We start from the raw sequence: 18857 nt of genomic DNA, 5'->3' as shown, positions 1-18857 counted from the left end.
GTCTGCAACATGGCAGTTAGGAGCTGATTGGTTGGTAATTTATCTCTCTCCACTTCATCACTCTCCAAGGCTTAGTACATCTGCCCCTTAGTCTGATGTAATTACATTTTATGCAACGCACTACAATTGGGAAATTTGAAAAATAAATCTTATTTACATTTAGTTACAAAGGTATCAATTATAAAAGGCAAATAATGTTTTGATAGGTTAACGATGAGTTACAGCCTACTGCAGGAGCTTAAGAAAAAGGTTTCCTAACACATTTTTCTTAAATGATTCAGCTTAATTACTATTATTAGTTTATTTCTACAAAAGAGTTTGTAAAGAGTGTTACAGTTGGAAAGCAACAGCTGCCAAGAACAGTACTAATGCAAACCAAAGCAAATGCTGGTAAGAGTACCTAATAATAAACAGCAGAGGAATATGTGAAAAACAAGTTATAATTAGGCATTGTATTTGGGCTGTGGGTAATGTCTGCATCCCTTATTTCTGTACTAGATGAGATAAACTTAGTTGTACGGAAGTGTTTCAGATGGGTGTAGTATGGTATGCCGGCGGCCAGCATACCAGTGACGGGATCCCGACCGCCGGCATACCGACATCTGCACAAGCGCAAATGAGCCCCTTGCGGGCTCACTGCGCTCGCCACGCTGCAGGCACGGTGGCGCGTTATGCGCACCATTCTATTTATTCTCTCTCCACGGGGGTCGTGGACCCCCAAGAGGGAGAATAGTTGTCGGTATGCCGGGTGTCGAGATTGCGGCGCCGGTATACTGAGCGCCGGGATCCCAACAGCCGGCATACTGAATACTACCCTTCCAGAATAGTAGTGAATTCCATGTTAGGAGGAAATTTTTGTGTATGGGACTATGGGGAAAAGCACATTTTTAATAGGTCCAACATTTTACATTTAATTACCAAATAAATTATAATGAACCTGAAGTGGTTAAAAGACGGGGCTTGAGTACGCCTTGTCTACATGATTGTTAGAGCCGTAACTAAGGTTGTCCCAAGCTTTTGGCAAGTTAGCAGATAAATTTAAAGTGGCAATGTTTAGTAAGACAAAACCAACCAGATTTTGCCATACTAAACATTGCCACATTAAATATACAGAGAGACACAGCACATAATTGGATGTACAGCCTTGGGAGGTAACAGGGGGAGGCGTAGCCGACACAGCCGATTCACGTGTGTGTTGCTGTAAGTGCCTGCATACAAAGACACAGTCGCTCACATAGAAGCCATACTCAGACGGGGAAATTGCACCTGCAATAGGGCTGCTGCAAGGTTTGATGGTGCAACCAATGGTGAGTCTAAATCCGCACAATGAAAGCAATACACTTCCTCAGGACACTGCAAGCAGGTGCCTCAGTTGTTGTAAATCAGATGGAGAATTAGCATAAAGATGCAGGCACATCTGCGTCCATCTCTGACCCAGGCCCTTAATGTGTTGCAAGTACGCCGAGTGGCTGACACTAGTCACTGCAGACTGATGGGATGTCCCTAGCCTTTTTCTGCTGTATGCAAATACAGGTTGAGTATCCCATATCCAAATATTCCGAAATACGGAATATTCCGAAATACAGACTTTTTTGAGTGAGACTGAGATAGTGAAACCTTTGTTTTCTGATGGCTCAATGTACACAAACTTTGTTTAATACTCAAAGTTATTAAAAATATTGTATTAAATGACCTTCAGGCTGTGTGTATAAGGTGTATATGAAACATAAATGCATTCTGTGCTTAGATTTAGGTCCCATCACCATGATATCTCATTATGGTATGCAATTATTCCAAAATACGGAAAAATCTGATATCCAAAATTCCTCTGGTACCAAGCATTTTGGATAAGGGATACTCAACCTGTATTTATTTTCATAATTTACTTCATATGTAACACTACCATATTTTTCAAATTTAACATTTAATCAATATAAGAGTAGTACATTAAAACAGTGCAATACATTTAGCATTGCCAAGGACATGATGAGTAAGTTAATTACTGGAATTGAAGCAAATTGGGAATAGAGCCTGATATGTTAAAGAGGAAGGAAAATATATATTATTTCACCATTCACATGATTCACACAGTGGGCCAGATGTGGTTGGAGGGGTGTAGTAGTGTATGCCGGCGGCCGGGCTTCCCGGCGACCAGCATACCGGTGCCGGGATCCCGACCGCCGGCATACGATAGCGTGGCGAGCACAAATGAGCCCCTTGCGAGCACGGTGGCACGCTACGCACGCCACGCTATTTATTCTCCCTCCAGGGGGGTCGTGGAACCCGAAGAGGGAGAAAAAGTGTCAGTATGCTGGCTGTCTGGATTCCAGCGCCGGTATACTGTGCGCCGGGATCCTGACAGCCGGCAAACTGAAGACCACCCGGTTGGAGTAAGCAGAGCTGCGGCTTCCTTGGAAACAGCTATAATGCGCTGATAGAGTAATGCAGCAGGAGGCGTCTTGCTTGCATTAGTTATCCATGCTGCATCCTGGGACACAGCATCGGATCACCTGTGACACCATCGGCCAGCTGCGTGACCCTCAGGGTCATGCAGGCCGGCCGCTGCAGCTCCAACCAAGATGCCAGGAAATCTCTGTCTTGGCCTTGGAACTCCCCCAATTTTTAGAAATGGTTCCCATCACCCTCACCTCCCTGCCTCCAAATGGCAGCTCTAGTGCGTCCAATGACTCAGGACCCATACTGACAGTGCGCACATCCAATTATGTAACTGTAGTAAAACTGCTGCAGCTGAAATTTAATATAAAGATTACAATGCACTGAATATTTGCTGTAAAATAAACCATGTTTCCCACACTGTTGGAAGAAGGCTGCTGTTACATGTATTAGTGTGAACATGTCCTACGTGTGTTATTTGATTTGCTTTCAGTAGACTCGGGGCCTAATTCAGCATGGATCCCTAATCTGAGAAATCGCAAATTGAGCGATTACCGAATGACTGCGCATGTGTGGCGTTCGTATTGCGCATGCATGAGGGGTAATAGCGGCAGAAATTGCTTACAGATCCTAATCACAATGTAGCCGCTGTTTGACAGGAAGCCGGCGTTTCTGGACAGAAAGCTGGCGTTTTCTGGGTGTGTCAGAAAAAACGCAGGCGTGCCCAGGCGGTTTTGAAAGTGTTCTTTGACATCAGCGCAGACCACTTCCAGGCTGTCTCAGTCGTAGATTACTGGCAGCCTCAGACCTACTCACATTTACTCTACACTAAACTTCGAGCTTCTGGAAATGGCGTATGCATTTGTGAATAGATCGCAATCTGCGATGTATTCGCAAATTTGCACGGGGCATTTTTTCTTTCGGTCGGGGCAGCGCCTTTCTACTCACAGACTACTGCAATTTATCAGATTAGCAATCCATGCTGAATTAGGCCCTCAGTGCGACATGGGTACTTATTGTTGTATTACAGGCCCCACTGCTCCTGTTATTTGCAGGGGGAGGGAGGAGTAGTGATGACCATCGATGGCACTGCCATTAATATTTTTTTTCTTTCCTTCTAACCATCGTTAATTAACCATCAATGATGAGCCGGCGCTCATAATCAGGGATCAGCCACCTATATTTTACCATCGGTGGCATGCCTATCGATGGTAAAAACACTCATCATCGCCATCAGACCATCGAGGGTTACTAACCATAAATGGTCGATGGCCACCCCTAGGGAGAAGCATTTGAGATCTATACAGAGTTGGTTGCATTCAATGGTGCAGGTAAAGTGGTACAGTCCAGTAGCAAATACCATTGAGAAATCAGTAGCCCATACAGCATACCCCCTACCACCTTACCGCCAGCACCATTAGCTGCGCAGTGCACCAAGCAGTGTGACTCACGAGATGGAAGCGGAGCCTGGGCTGTCTGTGACCGGGGGCAGCCCAGCAGCTTCCAGTGTGCTGGCCATGCCAACAGAGTGAAGATAAACAGCCGAGTGTTACACCCCCATGCCACATAGCATGAGGCCAAACCCATCTATATTTCTGTGCATGCTGAAGGCATGCCCACTGCTAAGAAATTACAACTACTTGCACCACCGGTCACATTTAATTTTTGCAGCCAAGTCAGTTTAGGTATAGGTCGATCATATAGTGCGGTGATGGGGAGCCTTTGGCACTCCAGCTGTTGTGGAACTATACATCCCTGCTACAGTTTTAGCATGGCCAAATAGCAAAACTGAAGCAGTGCATACTGGGATGTGTAGTTCAACAACAGCTGGAGTGCCAAAGGTTCCCCATCACTGATTATAGTGTATACTCCTAATTTAGTGTTGAATTGTGTGTGCTGCACATCAGATGGGTCACTGTGACATAAGACGCAGTGTAGTTACATTAATCATGTAACAATATTTCGCCTTGTGGTTTGGCGGATCATACAGTGTGTACAGTGACACAATATATTGATACATCGCATTGTCACTTCCCTGGGTTGCATGAGGTGTGCACCCAGCTTAAGACATAACTAACAATTAAATTATCTTTATTTTTAATATGGCACTGCCTTTGTTCCATATAACAATACATGATAGCTACTACATCATTCAATATTTCAGCATACATACACAAAAGCCAACTATTACCAAATTTGGTCTCAAGAAAAGCCCAGCAATTGAAATATAAAATCAAACCCAGAAAAATGGTTCCAAATGATTCATCTCGGAGCCAGCTGCTAGTGGAGACTTTAGAACACCAGGACAATTGAATTAAGACACACTGGTAGTATTAGTCTTACCCCAGGCTAGATACAATTCCACACGTTCAGCCAATAAAGAAAACAGGTCACTGTTTCAGTCACTAAGATAGCAAAGGGAAGAAGTACACTGTGGATATGTTGCTAGGTTCCTGCCAGATGATTGAGAATTCTACAACTGTTTGCTTTCTCTTCTCTTGTAAGCTCTTTGGGAGGAAAAATAACTTATTGTTCCTATATTATTGTATCCTATACATACATCTGGTAATCCATAAATTAAAGGTTTCATTTATGAAAGTTTGAAGACTTTTTTGGGGGGGATCAAAAGAATGACACTCCTTTCTTTTGCTAGCACACTAGGGGAAAGTACTTTCATGTGCATAAGCAGAAAGAGAAGCCTGACATTAGCTGCATTTTAAGATCAGATGCCAAAACCAGCCTAATGTTCATGAATTACACATTGCAGAGTGCAGTGCCAATTCTCAAGCTATAGAATATGGAATGCACCAGTGAGTATATATCCTACAAGAGATAAGTGTCATTTTGACAGGATAGGAGGTCTTGCATTGTTTGCTTAAAGGAATACATATGTTTGAAACCCATAAATAAACATGACAGCCCAAAGACACAGCAGTCAGATGGAAATTAGCTTGAGAGCCTGCAGATTGCCATTCCTTCACCTCCTCTTTTCTTAGCAACAGGAGGAAGAGTGTGATTAACGTGTACAAAGCACATTAGTGTGTAGAAATATAGTAATAATTAAAAAAAACATGATGTTTCCAATTCAAACCTCATTTACAGTCTGAACTAATCAAATGTTTAAGCAAATTATTTAATTTTGACAACGCCTTACAACAACGCTTTGGGTGAAGGCCCAAGGCTGAATACAATAAGTGTTTTATGATACCTCTCAGATTGAAGACAGTGCCCTAGATACCATCATCAGAGAGTAGGGTTTTCCATGGCCTGTTGAATTCATTGGGCAGTATTCAATTCTTTTCACCCCTTTCCACATGAGTTCTGTGTCTGATGATGGGCGTAATATAATAATTTCAGCTCACTATCCCTGGGGTAGCGAGAGCGCCCAACCCTTTACGCGGCTAAACCTGATTACTATGGGCACGATGTGCGCGATAACAGGGATCGCTATAGAAAGGAGATTGGGTGTGATATATTATTTGAATACCGCCCATTTATGGCAATCAGAAGGGAACACAACAGGGGAACATTTAAAGGGCCCTACACACTTAAAGATGATCTGTCCAATCTTTCTAGTTGGAACAAAAATCTGGTAATGTATGGGAGCAAATGACAATTGACCATTTGCTCTTAAACACTGGAAAACAGACAAAAATGGACTTTCAGACAAATTGGTTAAGTTTGTTTCATTAAACCAATCTATCTAAACAACCGGTTTTGTCCATTTTCTGGATTTTGGGAGCAAATGGTTGATTGTCATTTGCTCCCAGACATTGCCAGATTTTCTTTCCAATCAGCCAGATTGGACAGATAATCTTTAAAGAGACCTACACACTGGCCGATTGGTCGCCAAGGTGCCTGACGGCCAATACGGCCAACGGACAACCTGGCGGCGGGGGACGGTGATGGAGGGAGTAAAGTTTCTTCACTCCCCCGTGACCCGGCCCCATATCCCTGCATGCTAATATACACGATATTGTCCATATTGGCTTGCAGGCATAAACGAGCCAGCACCAACGATGAACGAGAACGGGGCCACGCATCGTTCATCATTGGTGCATACACACCGAAAGATCTCGTTCATTAATGAACGAGATTGTTCATATCTTTCAGTGTAATCAGTAAATTTGTAGGGCCCATAAGTGTGTAAGGACCCCTAGCCTCTATAGGAGTATTGGCTTCGAGGGACCTTGTCTCCCCACTAATTACCAAGTCTTAGAAAATGAGATCTATTATATGGAAGTCTTGGGACATGGGATTTTCCAGATCACTTTCATATTTCCATCGTTTGGAGAAGTTTGTCTAAAAGCTACTAAAACACACATAAAAATTCCACCTGTCTTTCCCCACACTTCCCCTGGGACCCCCCTCCTCATTAAATTGTTTAGCAGAGCTCATTACAGTAACTATAGGAAGAAATAGATGGTGATCATGTCTGTAAAATCAGCCAAATGCAACAATAATTTATTTGTTTCCATTCTGCATAAAAGGTTTCTGGACAAAAGATCACACAGCTAAGGATACATTTTTATTACAATCATTATTATTCATATTTACAGCCGAGGGGCCATGCCCTATGCATTGCTTGCTGTGTAAGTTCTCGTTACTCAAACTAAATATTTGGTTGCAGCCAGGATATTACACATTCACAGGAACTGAATGCTACTAGTAATGTCTGTGACAGCTTTGTATGGAACATTTGGAAGTAAAGAGATGCGTTTATATATTGGTTAATAAAAAATATATAACAAGAATGAATTATGACGCCCATGGATGAACAATATTCCATATTCTCAGGTGGAAATGTAATGATATACAATTTATCAACATTTGATATGGTTTTGCATTCAAAAAGATTGCAGTTTTAAATCCCATTGAAAAATGGTGAAAAATCAGTGACTTTGGCAGATCGCATTTCATTAAATTAAAGTGTTGATAACTAAAGCCCCCTACATACTGGGCAATGTATTTGACCAATGATATTATCAACCAACTATAATATCGATGGTCGATTCAGCCTACAGACTGGAAGATATTGCTGGTCACTTTGAACGATATGAGAGTACATACATCTATATCGTCCAAATTGACTGGCATGTTTAAACGATGATCGTTCAACAATATACGATTGAGGGCACGTGCATCGTTCATCGTTGAAACATCCACACTGAAGGATAGGAACGATTTATCGGTCATTTATGAACGATATCGTTCAAGATATCGCCCAGTGTGTAGGCCGGGTGTGGATCATCAAATCGACAGTGTCTATGTCGACAATGTTTAGGTCGACCACTATAGGTCGACAGTCACTAGGTCAACGGGGTTGGAAGATCGACAGGGTTTCTAGGTCGACATGTGCTAGGTCGACAGGTCAAAAGGTCGACATGAGGGTTTGCTTATTTTGGGTGTCGTTTTCTGCCTACAGTGACCGGGAAGCAGAATTAGTGCACCGTGTCCCCTCGCAAGGCTCGCTTCACTCGCCATGCTTCGGACAAGGTGCCTCGCTTCACTCGGCACAGATTACCGTTCCAATCGTAGTCCACGTGGAGCGTTAAGTATGAAAAAGTTCAAAGAAAGAAATAAAAATGTGAAAAACTCATGTCGACCTTTTGACCTGTCGACCTAGCACATGTCGACCTAGAAACCCTGTCGACCTTCCAACCCTGTCGAACTAGTGACTGTCGACCTATAGACAGTGTCGATCTTCATACCGGATCTCGTGTAGGCCCCTTTACATCTTCCAAACTGTTTAGCCAATCATTGCCTCCTGACTCACAGTGCACTAGTGGGGACTAATAGGCCCTACACATTCGGCGATGTGCCGCCGAGCTGCCCGACCGCCGATACGGGCGACGGGCGACCCGGCGGCGGGGGGGCAGTGACGGGGGGAGTGAAGTTTCTTCACTCCCCCCGTCACCCGGCTCCGTAGACTTGCAGGCAAATATGGACTATCTCGTCCATATTGGCCTGCATGCACAGCCGACATGGCCCCAGCGATGAACGAGTGCAGGGCCGCGCATCGTTCATCGCTGGTGCCTCCACACTGCACGATATGAACGTTATCTCGTTCATTAATGAACGAGATCGTTCATATCGTGCAGTGATATCGGCATGTGTGTAGGGCCCTTAAGCAGTGAATTTCCAGTAATAAGGTGCAAGTTCTTAAAAGTGCAAATAAATATATTTTTGCCTTTTAAAATAGCACTGCTTTGAATTCAGTGGCTGAATCGACAAAAAATCTGCAAATTTAATAAGTTGCACCGTTACATTCCACCTTAAGAGTCCTTTCACAGGTGCATAAACACATGTGTTTTATAACTGTGCACTGTAAAGGTTACGCATTAGTTCTAACAGTAAACATTACTATGTAATGAGGCGCATCTGACAATGCAATGTAGTGTAGAATGTGGATATTTCAACTCGTGTCGTTGTGAATGCACAATTTCAGCACTTGCCAATCCAGAATACAAAAAGTGCATATTTTTAGAAGTTTGCGTTAACATAAACATTAGCTAAATACACATGATCACTGAATATGGTCAGCACAACAAAGTTACTAAAGGTTGCCTATGTCTGAATTACAGCAAAAACTGGGGTGTGAGTGCAGTGTATTTCTTATTCTCTGGTGTTCTAGACTTTGATGAATCTGTGTTAGATTTTGTAAACCTTGGAGAGAGAAAGTAGAGAGAGATTAAATACCAGCCAATCAGCTCCTAACTGCCATGTTACAGGCTGTGTTTGAAAAATGACAGTTATGAGCTGATTGGTTGGTACTTTATCAATCTCCAAGGTTTAGTACATCTGCTGTGTGAGAAACTTCAGCCTATACAGTACTTTTTGATTTAGTGGTCTATTTACTATGCCCCTGAAACATTATTTATCAACGTTACTTACATCCAGTGGCACATTTAGTATCACAGTGATACTAACAAATATGCCACCATTATTTATCATTCCTTAACTGTGTGACTAGGTCCTGCAATGTCTCAATCCTCAGTGGTGTCTTCCGCTGAGTTGCCAGCAGCCTACTCAGCCTGCAACAGGCTGGTTAATGTGCTTTGGATGTCTGCGCATGCACATTGTGCCTTAACCCACAAAGATACAGCAAAGTTTGTTGAAACTGGATACGCTTTGCTGGGTCCCCATTGCCAGCAATGGGCACTATATTGCTAATGCCATCCAAAGATGGCTTAAGCGTTACAGTTACAAACAGCCGTAAATTAAGATGACTGCTATTTGCTAAATACGAAACGCATATCATAACCACTTGTAAGGTGCTTATGGGCATGTGACGCACTTTACAGTGAGAGATTTATCCTGGTTTACAGCAGCCTAAAGCTGTCAGCAAAGGGTTTAAGGGATATGTGCATGCATATCTAACATCTGGGTAAAGCGCAAGGTGATTTTATCTAGAAGGAGCCAGTAAAGAATTTCCAAATTGAGTCAAGTCACAGTCCCTATAGAGGTCTATGGGGATGGCGGTTAGCATTGGAAGAGGTAGAGCAGGATAAATCAGTGATTACACCATGGTTTAATGCTTTGTGAATTGCAAGTAGTTAAGATAAGGGGATGGTATCGGGAACCCGGCACTTGGGATGCCGGCGATCAGAATAACGTCAGCTGCATCCCAACGTGTAGAATCCTGACTGCTAGGTAAGTATTCTAACCCTCCCCCTATAACCCCTAACCCTAACTATCCTTACCCGCAGCCTAACCCTAATCCTTCCCGCTTAGTGCCTAAACCTAACCCTCTCCCCTTACAGCCTAACTCTAACCACTTTTTAAAGCCTAACCCAACGCTCCCTCCAAGCAGCCTAAACCTAACCACCACCCCCCCTCCCGCAGCCTAACCCTCCCTCTAATGCCTAAACCTAACCTCCCCCCGCAGCCTAGCTCTAACCCTCCCTGGCATACTTATTATCGGGATGACGTCAGTCAGGATTTTCGGCACCAGCAGTGTCATCCATGCCGGGATCCTGGTGCCAGTGTCAGGATTCCAGCATCGGTATTCTGTCTGCCGGCTTCCCGAATGCCGGTATGCTGACCATATCGCGAGATAAGCCCTTTCTCTGGCGTTTTATCAGCTTCATAAATTGACCACTTCGTTTTCCTTTAAGCTGCAGCCTGATAAATAGAGGGCATACACAGGGCAATGGTGCTTACTATGGGTACTCTACTCATGAAGAACATTGTACAGTATCAGATAGATATATATATATATATATATATATATATAGCAGTGTTATGGGCGGCACTCAGTACAGTCTTCACAACTTTGATGAAAAAGTTCCTTTATTGGGCCAACATGTTTCGGGGAATGAACCCCGTCTGGCCCTGAGGACGGGGTTCATTCCCCGAAACATGTTGGCCCAATAAAGGAACTTTTTCATCAAAGTTGTGAAGACTGTACTGAGTGCCGCCCATAACACTGCTGTTAATACTTGGGACTCTATGTCACTTGCCGGGAGGGCACCGCAGCTGTTGTCATCATTTGGAGTGGAGTGCCGGATTGATCCTGTTTGCTATATATATATATATATATATATATATATATCCCACTAGATTGTTAGCTCTTCAGAGCAGGGCCCTCTTTCCTCTTGTCTAAGCCCTCTTCTTGACACATTTCACTCAGCGACCATCTTTACCTGCTTTTTCTCCTGCTGGTAAATGGCCCCTCTCTATCTATGGCCGCCAGCCCCAAGTAGTACAATGATTACTCCTTCGCTACTTACATCTAAGCTGTATTATGCTTTGAGAATTGTGGTGCTCTTTGTTACCTGCACTCCATTTTTGTTATTTATTTACTGTTATGCTAAGTTTTGTCTCCCTGTACTGTCCTTTGTACGGCGCTGCGAAACACTTGTGGCGCCCTATAAATAAAATGTAATAATAATAATAATAATAATAATATAACATTTGTTTTATGTTCTACCTACAGGACCTAACAACACAGAATCAGCTTCTGGACATGTCACAGTTAATGTTCAGAAATTCCTTTTTAGCAAACAGACGTTTTTTATTTAAGTGCTAAAGTTCTTGAAATAGGCAACTACTGTGGCTTTCAGTAAATGCAGTGAATTTCTCTTGTATACAGAAAAAGCAATCTAGTATTCCTCCACTGGAGTAACACACACTGGAGAGTATAAACAATACACACAAAGGCAGAATAGTTTAGGAAAAAGGAGAAACATTAGTCAGGCTCCTGTAGAGATGTGAGTTATGAAGTTATCCTTCAGCATTTTAGCTCAGCAATGCTAATACCTAGTCTGTCATGCTGCACATGAAATATGTTCCATTAATGGCTTCTTTCAAATCTCCTCCACTCCAGAGTTCCTGCAGCAGCAAAGAGCAAAGACCCAGGAGTATCTGTCTCCTCCTCAGGTTGGAGGGGCACTATGTCATCACTTCTACTTGGGGCTGTAGTTGTTAGTGCACAACTATCTAATATCCTTACAGTCCAAATTCAGTGTATTAAATAAAAATACTACATGCTGTATGAAATTGTTGCTAAGAATGAAAGAAGCCTGGAAGACGGGAGAGAGAGCAGGGTGCGTGCCAGAGCTGGCAGTCAGGAACAATGCTGCTGGAGAACAGGAACAGGGCTCTGAGACAATGAGGATAAGGAAGTGAGACAGGAGAGTTATGTTGGCATTTCTCTGCCTGTTTTCCAGCTATCAGCATGGCATGGTGCCACAGTCACTCATCTCCCAGACACTGATAGGAAATGCTACAAGGTGAGGGAGAAGAGGGGGTTGTGTGGCCAGGGGAGGGGGTGCAGCTTTATGCACATAACAGATTTATTCTGTCATAAGGGATTACAGAGGGTGCATGACCTTCTGACCAATATTACATCCGCTCCCAGGTCAAGACAGCACACTGGGGAGACATACTGTAATAGTACCATTTTCAGAACACTGTGATTTTCTTACTGCATGCACTTATATACTGTATTATCAATTTACATACTGCATACACCTATATACTGAATTACCCATTTACATACTGCACACACCTATATACCGTATTATCCATTTACATACTGCACACACCTATATACCGTATTATCCATTTACATACTGCATACACCTATATACTGTATTACCCATTTACATACTGCATACACCTCTATACCGTATTATCCATTTACATTCTGCATACACCTATATACCGTATTATCCATTTACTTACTGCATACACCTATATACTGTATTACACACTTATATACTGCATGCACCTATATACTCTATTACACACTGCATAAGCCTATATACTGTATTACACACTTATTTTACCAGGGAACACAGAGCTGATTAAACATTGTGTTGGGAATGGGCATTGTACCAATGTAAATGCGGCGCCTAGCACACACAGGTCTAGTGACAATGGGATCAGTCACAGATGTATAGGGTCAGATGATGCCTGCCCTGATATCAGTCCATCATCGCTCTCCTCATTAAAGCGACTAGATGAGTGTTGTTAGTAATTAGCATAGTGGGTAACGAGCCTACAGCGCTGCACAATGACAGCAAGTAACGGGCAATGAATGCAGCATGCTATATAACGGGGACTCCCAGCCCCAGCGCGGTGACACTAGGTCCGGGCTACATACTGTATGTATCACCCAGCGGAGGAACAATGCCCTGGGCAGCAGCAGCATCACTGAGCATCCGAGCAGCAGCAGCAGCAGCACAGTACCAGGGGTAGATGGTGCACAGAGCTCGCTGTCACCATGTCAGTGCCCCCTCTGTGCATCCGCAGCAGCCCTGCATGTGTGGCGCCCATTCCCGGCTCATGTACAGGACAGTCCATCTCTCACCTTTGTCTCCTATAATGAGTCTCCTGGATTGGGCAGATGGAGGGATGCGCGTCCCGGCTGAGGCAGCTCCAGCTCTCTGCAGACGGAGCCAGTGAGAGCGGCCTCCCAGCACACACGTCAGGCCCGCCCGGCTGCGGAGGGTTAATCCGGGCATCGGGCACACCCCCACTCGGTGATTGGGCCCAGCTGTGCAGGAGAAGCGGGGCCGGCGGAGAGCACGCCTGTTAGGTCACTGGTCTCACCCCCTTTCTGCCGGTGGAGGTGACTGCACTGCAGGGTGCTGGATGCTACGGTTGGTGGGGAGAGCAGTGCGATGATTTGGGGCAGAATAATAGCTAAGTTATTATGGGCACATTCCTACTACATCCACCCTGACATATCGCCCGATGTATCTATCATGCCAAGAGAGTGTTCGCGAGGGGGCACTCTCGTTGCATATACCCAGACGCTCACTGGAGGTGGCACTCGCTCTGCAAATACACTGATGTAAACTGCGCCAGGGATGTGCGGTGAGGTAAATGGGCTCAGGAGGCACTGACGCAATACTGTATATGAGCCAACAGGTTTATGTGGGCATTATACACAGGTGCAGCAGAATATACTGCTGGAAATTTGGTGCGTTTTGATCAGAGATGTGTGGAAGAGATAGGCACTGCCTCACCTGCCAAAGACATTTTGCTCCAGAGTTTTGCTTATAAAAATGATTAGAATTCTACAAAGATGGTATTTGTAATATATTCTTTGTATTTTTCATATACTTATATAGTCAGAACGTTGGCATATATGTTAGTACCCCACCACACATCACTGAATTCTCTGCATATAACCATAGGCTCACTGCGAGGGGGCACTCTCTCTTCATATACTCAGACACTACACTCACTGCGAGGTGGCACTTTCTCTGCATATACCCAGATGCTGACTGCGAGGTGGCATACCTCTCTGCATATACCCAGATGCTCACTGCAAGATGGCACTGTCTCTGCATATATCCAGACACTCACTGTGAGATGGCAAGCAGTGGGGTCACCCAAGTTATAAGTACAGAAGCAAGAATGGAAGCTATAATTGCAGCAGAATGAAGACAGCAGCACTAACAGAATGCCCGCTGAAGGGGTTCTGAAAAGGCACAAACGAGGTACCATAGTACTGGCTGGAGTAGAGGTCACCTGCACACTCTGCAGTACCAGAAGAAGCCTGACAGCCACATTGCTGGGGTCCAGGCTTTGATACAAGCAGATTGATGGCGGGTATTAGCCTCATGGCAAAGATGGCACCGCGTAAGGTGAGAGGGCACTGCAGAGACCCTGCAAAAGTGGAGAAAGTGAATGGAGGACCCACGTTATGTCTCAGCATCCCAAATGGTTCCAGGAGTATGAGGTGGAGTTAATCCCATACCCTTGGGAGTCCTTTGAGGTTGGAAAATATCCAAATTGGTGGGCAGGTAAGCAGGAGCAGATGGTGAAGTTAACAGATGCCTTTGTTGAATGCCTAAGGCAGGCTAGAGCTCAAGGTGTGGCCCAATGGCCAGCCTTGAAGAAATGCTGGTAATCCAGGGGAGATATTGCAATTGGCCCAAGAGGTCAAGGAAAAGAGGACCAGAGCAGAAGCTACGAGTACAGAGATTGCCCATCCATCAAGCTAGCCAGCACCTGTGTACCTTTTCTCTTCACTGGCCTTCCAGACGAGGAACTGGGTAGTTACTGCCAGTATGCAGAGGAGGACAGTGCCACCAGGTGAATGCAAGGACGCACTGCCTGTAACCCCTTCTCTCATCCCTGGGTGAAGGTCACATTGCAGACTTTTCTGGTCAGCCCGAACTGTGTTACCACTGATCATTTGAATGCTTGGAAGATGAGGACTTGGTGAGAGATTGCCAAGAACCGTCTACCCAATACAGATGTGTCCTTATCCAGCCTTGACATAATGCGCTTTTCCGGCGACATGTGTACACTCGCACCAAGAATCCATACACAATGCTTAGGAAAGCCACGGGCGCAAGCCTACGCAGCCTAGTGAAGTTAAGCATTGCCACGATGTGTGTGCCCATGCACATGCATCACAGCTACGCTGGAAGAGGACGCATCTGTATGTTACATTGAGGAAGGCCAGCCTTGACCAGGTAGATGCTAGGAAGCACTGCCTGCAACCCCTTCTCTCCCCCCTGGGAGAATGTCACACTGAAACAGCCTGAGCTGTGTTACAACTGGCCATTTGTGAGCTTGGAGGATGGAAGAATTGGCAAGTGAATGGGAGGTCACAGAGGATTTATTGGATATCCCAGTATGTTACAAAGACCCATGTGAGCTGAGTACTGCAATCGTTTTTTACAGCTGAGGGAGAAGTAGCTGCACAGCCTGTCTCCAATACTGTTACAGAGCTACAGTAATTGAATTTCCCATACCCTTAATTTGGGGATATGGAAGCTACTGCAGAGAGCCATTGGGGAAGAAGTCATCCTATCACCACTAGAGCAACAGAACCTAAAAGGGAATTTCTCAGATGAGCATCAACCAGTCCTAGCTACTGAGCCATTCACAGTGTTGTGTTATGCAGTAGAAATTACATGCGCTCCACTACAACATGCAGCTCAGAATCTAATAGAAAGATCACCACTCTCTTGCCAATAATACAATATACAATTGATTCTAGCACTTCTTAATTAGGGTACAGACATTATTAAAATTGAATAGATACAGTACCGAATGTCACTGTCTCTCCTTTCCTCCTCCCGAAATTTCCTTAGTTTCTCTTACGTCCTAGAGCAGTGATGGCTAACCTTGGCACTCCAGCTGTTGTTGAACTACACATCCCAGCATGCCCTGCTTCAGTTTTGATATTTGGCCATGCTAAAACTTTTGCAGGGCATGCTGGGATGTGTAGTTCAACAACAGGTGGAGTGTCAAGGTTAGCCATCACTGTCCTAGAGGATGCTGGGGTCAATTTTAGTACCATGGGGTATAGACGGTTCCGCAGGAGCCTTCGGCACTTTAAGACTTTTCAACAGTGTGAACTGGCTCCTCCCTCTATGCCCCTCCTCCAGACCTCAGTTTAGAAAATGTGCCCAGGAGACTGGATGCACACTAGTGGAGCTCTACAGAGCTTTGCTGGAAAAATAATTTCTTAGGTTTTTTTTATTTTACAGGGAAGCTGCTGGCAACAGCTTCCCTGCTTTGTGAGACTTAGGGGGGGAAGTAGGAACCAACTTTTCAATTAGTTAATGGTTCTGCTTCCGCTGACAGGACACCATTAGCTCCTGAAGGGTACTGAACACAGCCAAGCTTGGCCATCGTTCACTCCCACAGCACTGCCGCCACCCCCTAACAGAACCGAAGGCTGGTGAGTATATTACAGGAGTCCTGCAGAGAGGGGATCCTCCGGTCATCGTTGGCAGCATACAGGTACACGCGCAGCGCGCGCCATGTCTCTCAGCACAAGGGTGCAGAGCGCAGGGGGGGGGGCGCACTCTGAGGGCATGTTTTAAAACCTTACTCTCACTGGCAAAAAGTGTACATACATGTACAGCCACTGATGTGCCATCCCCAGCCAGTATAAATATTACATTGCTGAGGCTGAAGGGCGGGGCTTCTCAGACTTACCAGAACACTCACTGGGTGCCATTTTCTCCTCCAGAAACTCCAGTGTGAAACTCCTGAACGCTGTTTCTCCTCATGACAACGCTGATACAAGTACAGGGTGTTATAGAAGGGGCAGAGAGTGTTCATTATAATTAGGTCTCTGGGCCTATTATTGGTATATGCGCTGTACGTTGGTAATATTTCCACAATTCACAATAAGGCGCAGTGTGTGGACTGGCAGATCCCTCTGTGTCTCTCTGACAGATTTTAGTGTGGGTCTGTCCCCAATAGCTCCCCTGTGGGATAGGGGTGTGTGTGTGTGTGTGTGTGTGTGTGTGTGTGTGTGTGTGTGTGTGTGTGTGTGTGTGTGTGTGTGTGTGTGTGTGTACAAGTGTGTAACATGTCAGACATTGGGGAGGGTTCTTCCCAGGAAGAACTCATTTTAGATGCACAAGAGGGTAATGTTGCAAAAGAATATGTCAATGCTTCTCTGAGTCTGAACAACAGACTAAATATTGGAGGCAGTCTGTGGAGGATGCACTGTTTACTGACCCCTCCATATCATCCACTCGGGTCCCATCCAGTTCCCAGAAAAGGTCTCTGGCCCAGATAATGCAAGGGGACACAGACACAGATTCCGACTCTGACATTGACAATGGGGATTTGAGAGGGGTAGACCCCAAATCAGCCAAAAGCATACAATGTATGGTAGTTGCTATAAAGGAAGTGTTGGAGTTTCCTGAAACATCACTGGTCCCAGAGGAAAAGGATTAATTTAAATTAAAGAAAAAGCAGTTGTGACTTTTGCTCCTTCAAAGGATTTGAATGCGTTCTTTGAAGAATCCTGGGCTAACCCTGAGAAGAAATTTACCCTTCCCAGAAGGATACGTGTAGCGTACCCTTTCCTTGAGGAAGACAGGCACAAATGGGAGACACCCACAATGATAGACACCTCTGTTTCTCGGCTGTCTAAGAAAATAGTTTTGCCTGCCCCTGGTTCAGCCTCTTCAAAAGATCCAGCTGACCGTAAATTAGAAACAACCCTAAAATCCATATATACGGCTAACGGAACGGTGCTCAGGCCCACCATTGCTTGTGCGTGGGTAGGTAACGCTGTGGAAAAATGGTCTGACAACTTGCTTGTTAACATAGACACAGTTGACAGGGATGAAATAGTCCTAACTCTCGGCCATATCAAAGATGCTGCAGGTTACTTAGTTGAAGCTATGAAGGATATTGGGTTGCTGAGTTCAAGATCCTCCGCTATGGCGATTTCAGCCTGCAGGGCGCTGTGGATCTGCCAATGGAATGCTGATGCGGAATAAAAATATATATATATTGAGGCGCTTCCTTACAATGGAGAAGCCCTCTTTGGAGACAAGCTGGATGCCATGATTTCAACAACTACATCAGGCAAGTCAGCATTTCTGCCTTCCGCAGCTGCTCCACCTAGGAAAGGATTTCATTCTCATACGATGCAATCCTTTCGGCCCAACAAGTCCAAAAAGGCAAGGGGTACCTACTTCTTCGCTGGAAGAGTTCGAGGAAGAGGTAAAAAATCTACAACACCATTAGGCTCGCAGTAGCAGAAGTCAACAGCTACTTCTGCTAAAACCTCAGCATGACGCTGGGGCTCCCCTGCGGGAGTACGATCGGGTGGGGGCACGTCTACTGTCTTTCAGCCAGGTCTAGGTTCACTCAGATCTGGATCCTTGGGTATTGCAGATAGTATCCCAAGGGTACAAATTGGAATTTCAGGACCTTCCCCCATGCCGATTTTTCAAATCAGCCTTACCAGCTTCTGTTCAGAACAGAGCAAAAGTGCTGAACGCAATACAGAAATTATGTCAAGACAACGTAATTTCCTTAGCTCCTGTGTCACAACAGGAAAAAGGGTTTTATTCAAGCCTGTTTGTAGTGCCAAAACCGGATGGCTCGGTCAGACCGATTTGAAACCTAAAGACTCTGAACCTTTATTTGAAAAAGTTCAAATTCAAGATGGAATCCCTGAGAGCGGTGATCTCCAGCTTGGAGGAAAAGGAATTTCTGGTATCGATGGACATCAAAGA

At 44.8% G+C, this 18857-nt stretch overlaps 1 protein-coding gene across 2 annotated transcripts in view; it reads right to left on the bottom strand.

Annotated features, from left to right (window-relative positions):
- The window catches only part of SNCAIP (synuclein alpha interacting protein), a 449424-nt gene extending 435755 nt beyond the window's left edge, over nt 1-13669 (bottom strand). The window contains exon 1 of one of the 2 annotated variants that reach the window (XM_063964212.1): nt 13211-13669. The gene's annotated coding sequence lies outside the window, so the exon portion shown is untranslated. The remainder of the gene's footprint in view (nt 1-13210) is intronic. The other variant, XM_063964210.1, reaches the window with a different exon arrangement.
- Nucleotides 13670-18857: the final 5188 nt, after the last annotated feature.

This window comes from Pseudophryne corroboree, chromosome 1 (assembly GCF_028390025.1).
Source record: "Pseudophryne corroboree isolate aPseCor3 chromosome 1, aPseCor3.hap2, whole genome shotgun sequence".
Classification (NCBI taxonomy): Eukaryota; Metazoa; Chordata; class Amphibia; order Anura; family Myobatrachidae; genus Pseudophryne; species Pseudophryne corroboree.
The sequence above is the reverse complement of the archived record's forward strand: the minus strand, read 5'-3'. Positions and strand labels throughout refer to the sequence as shown.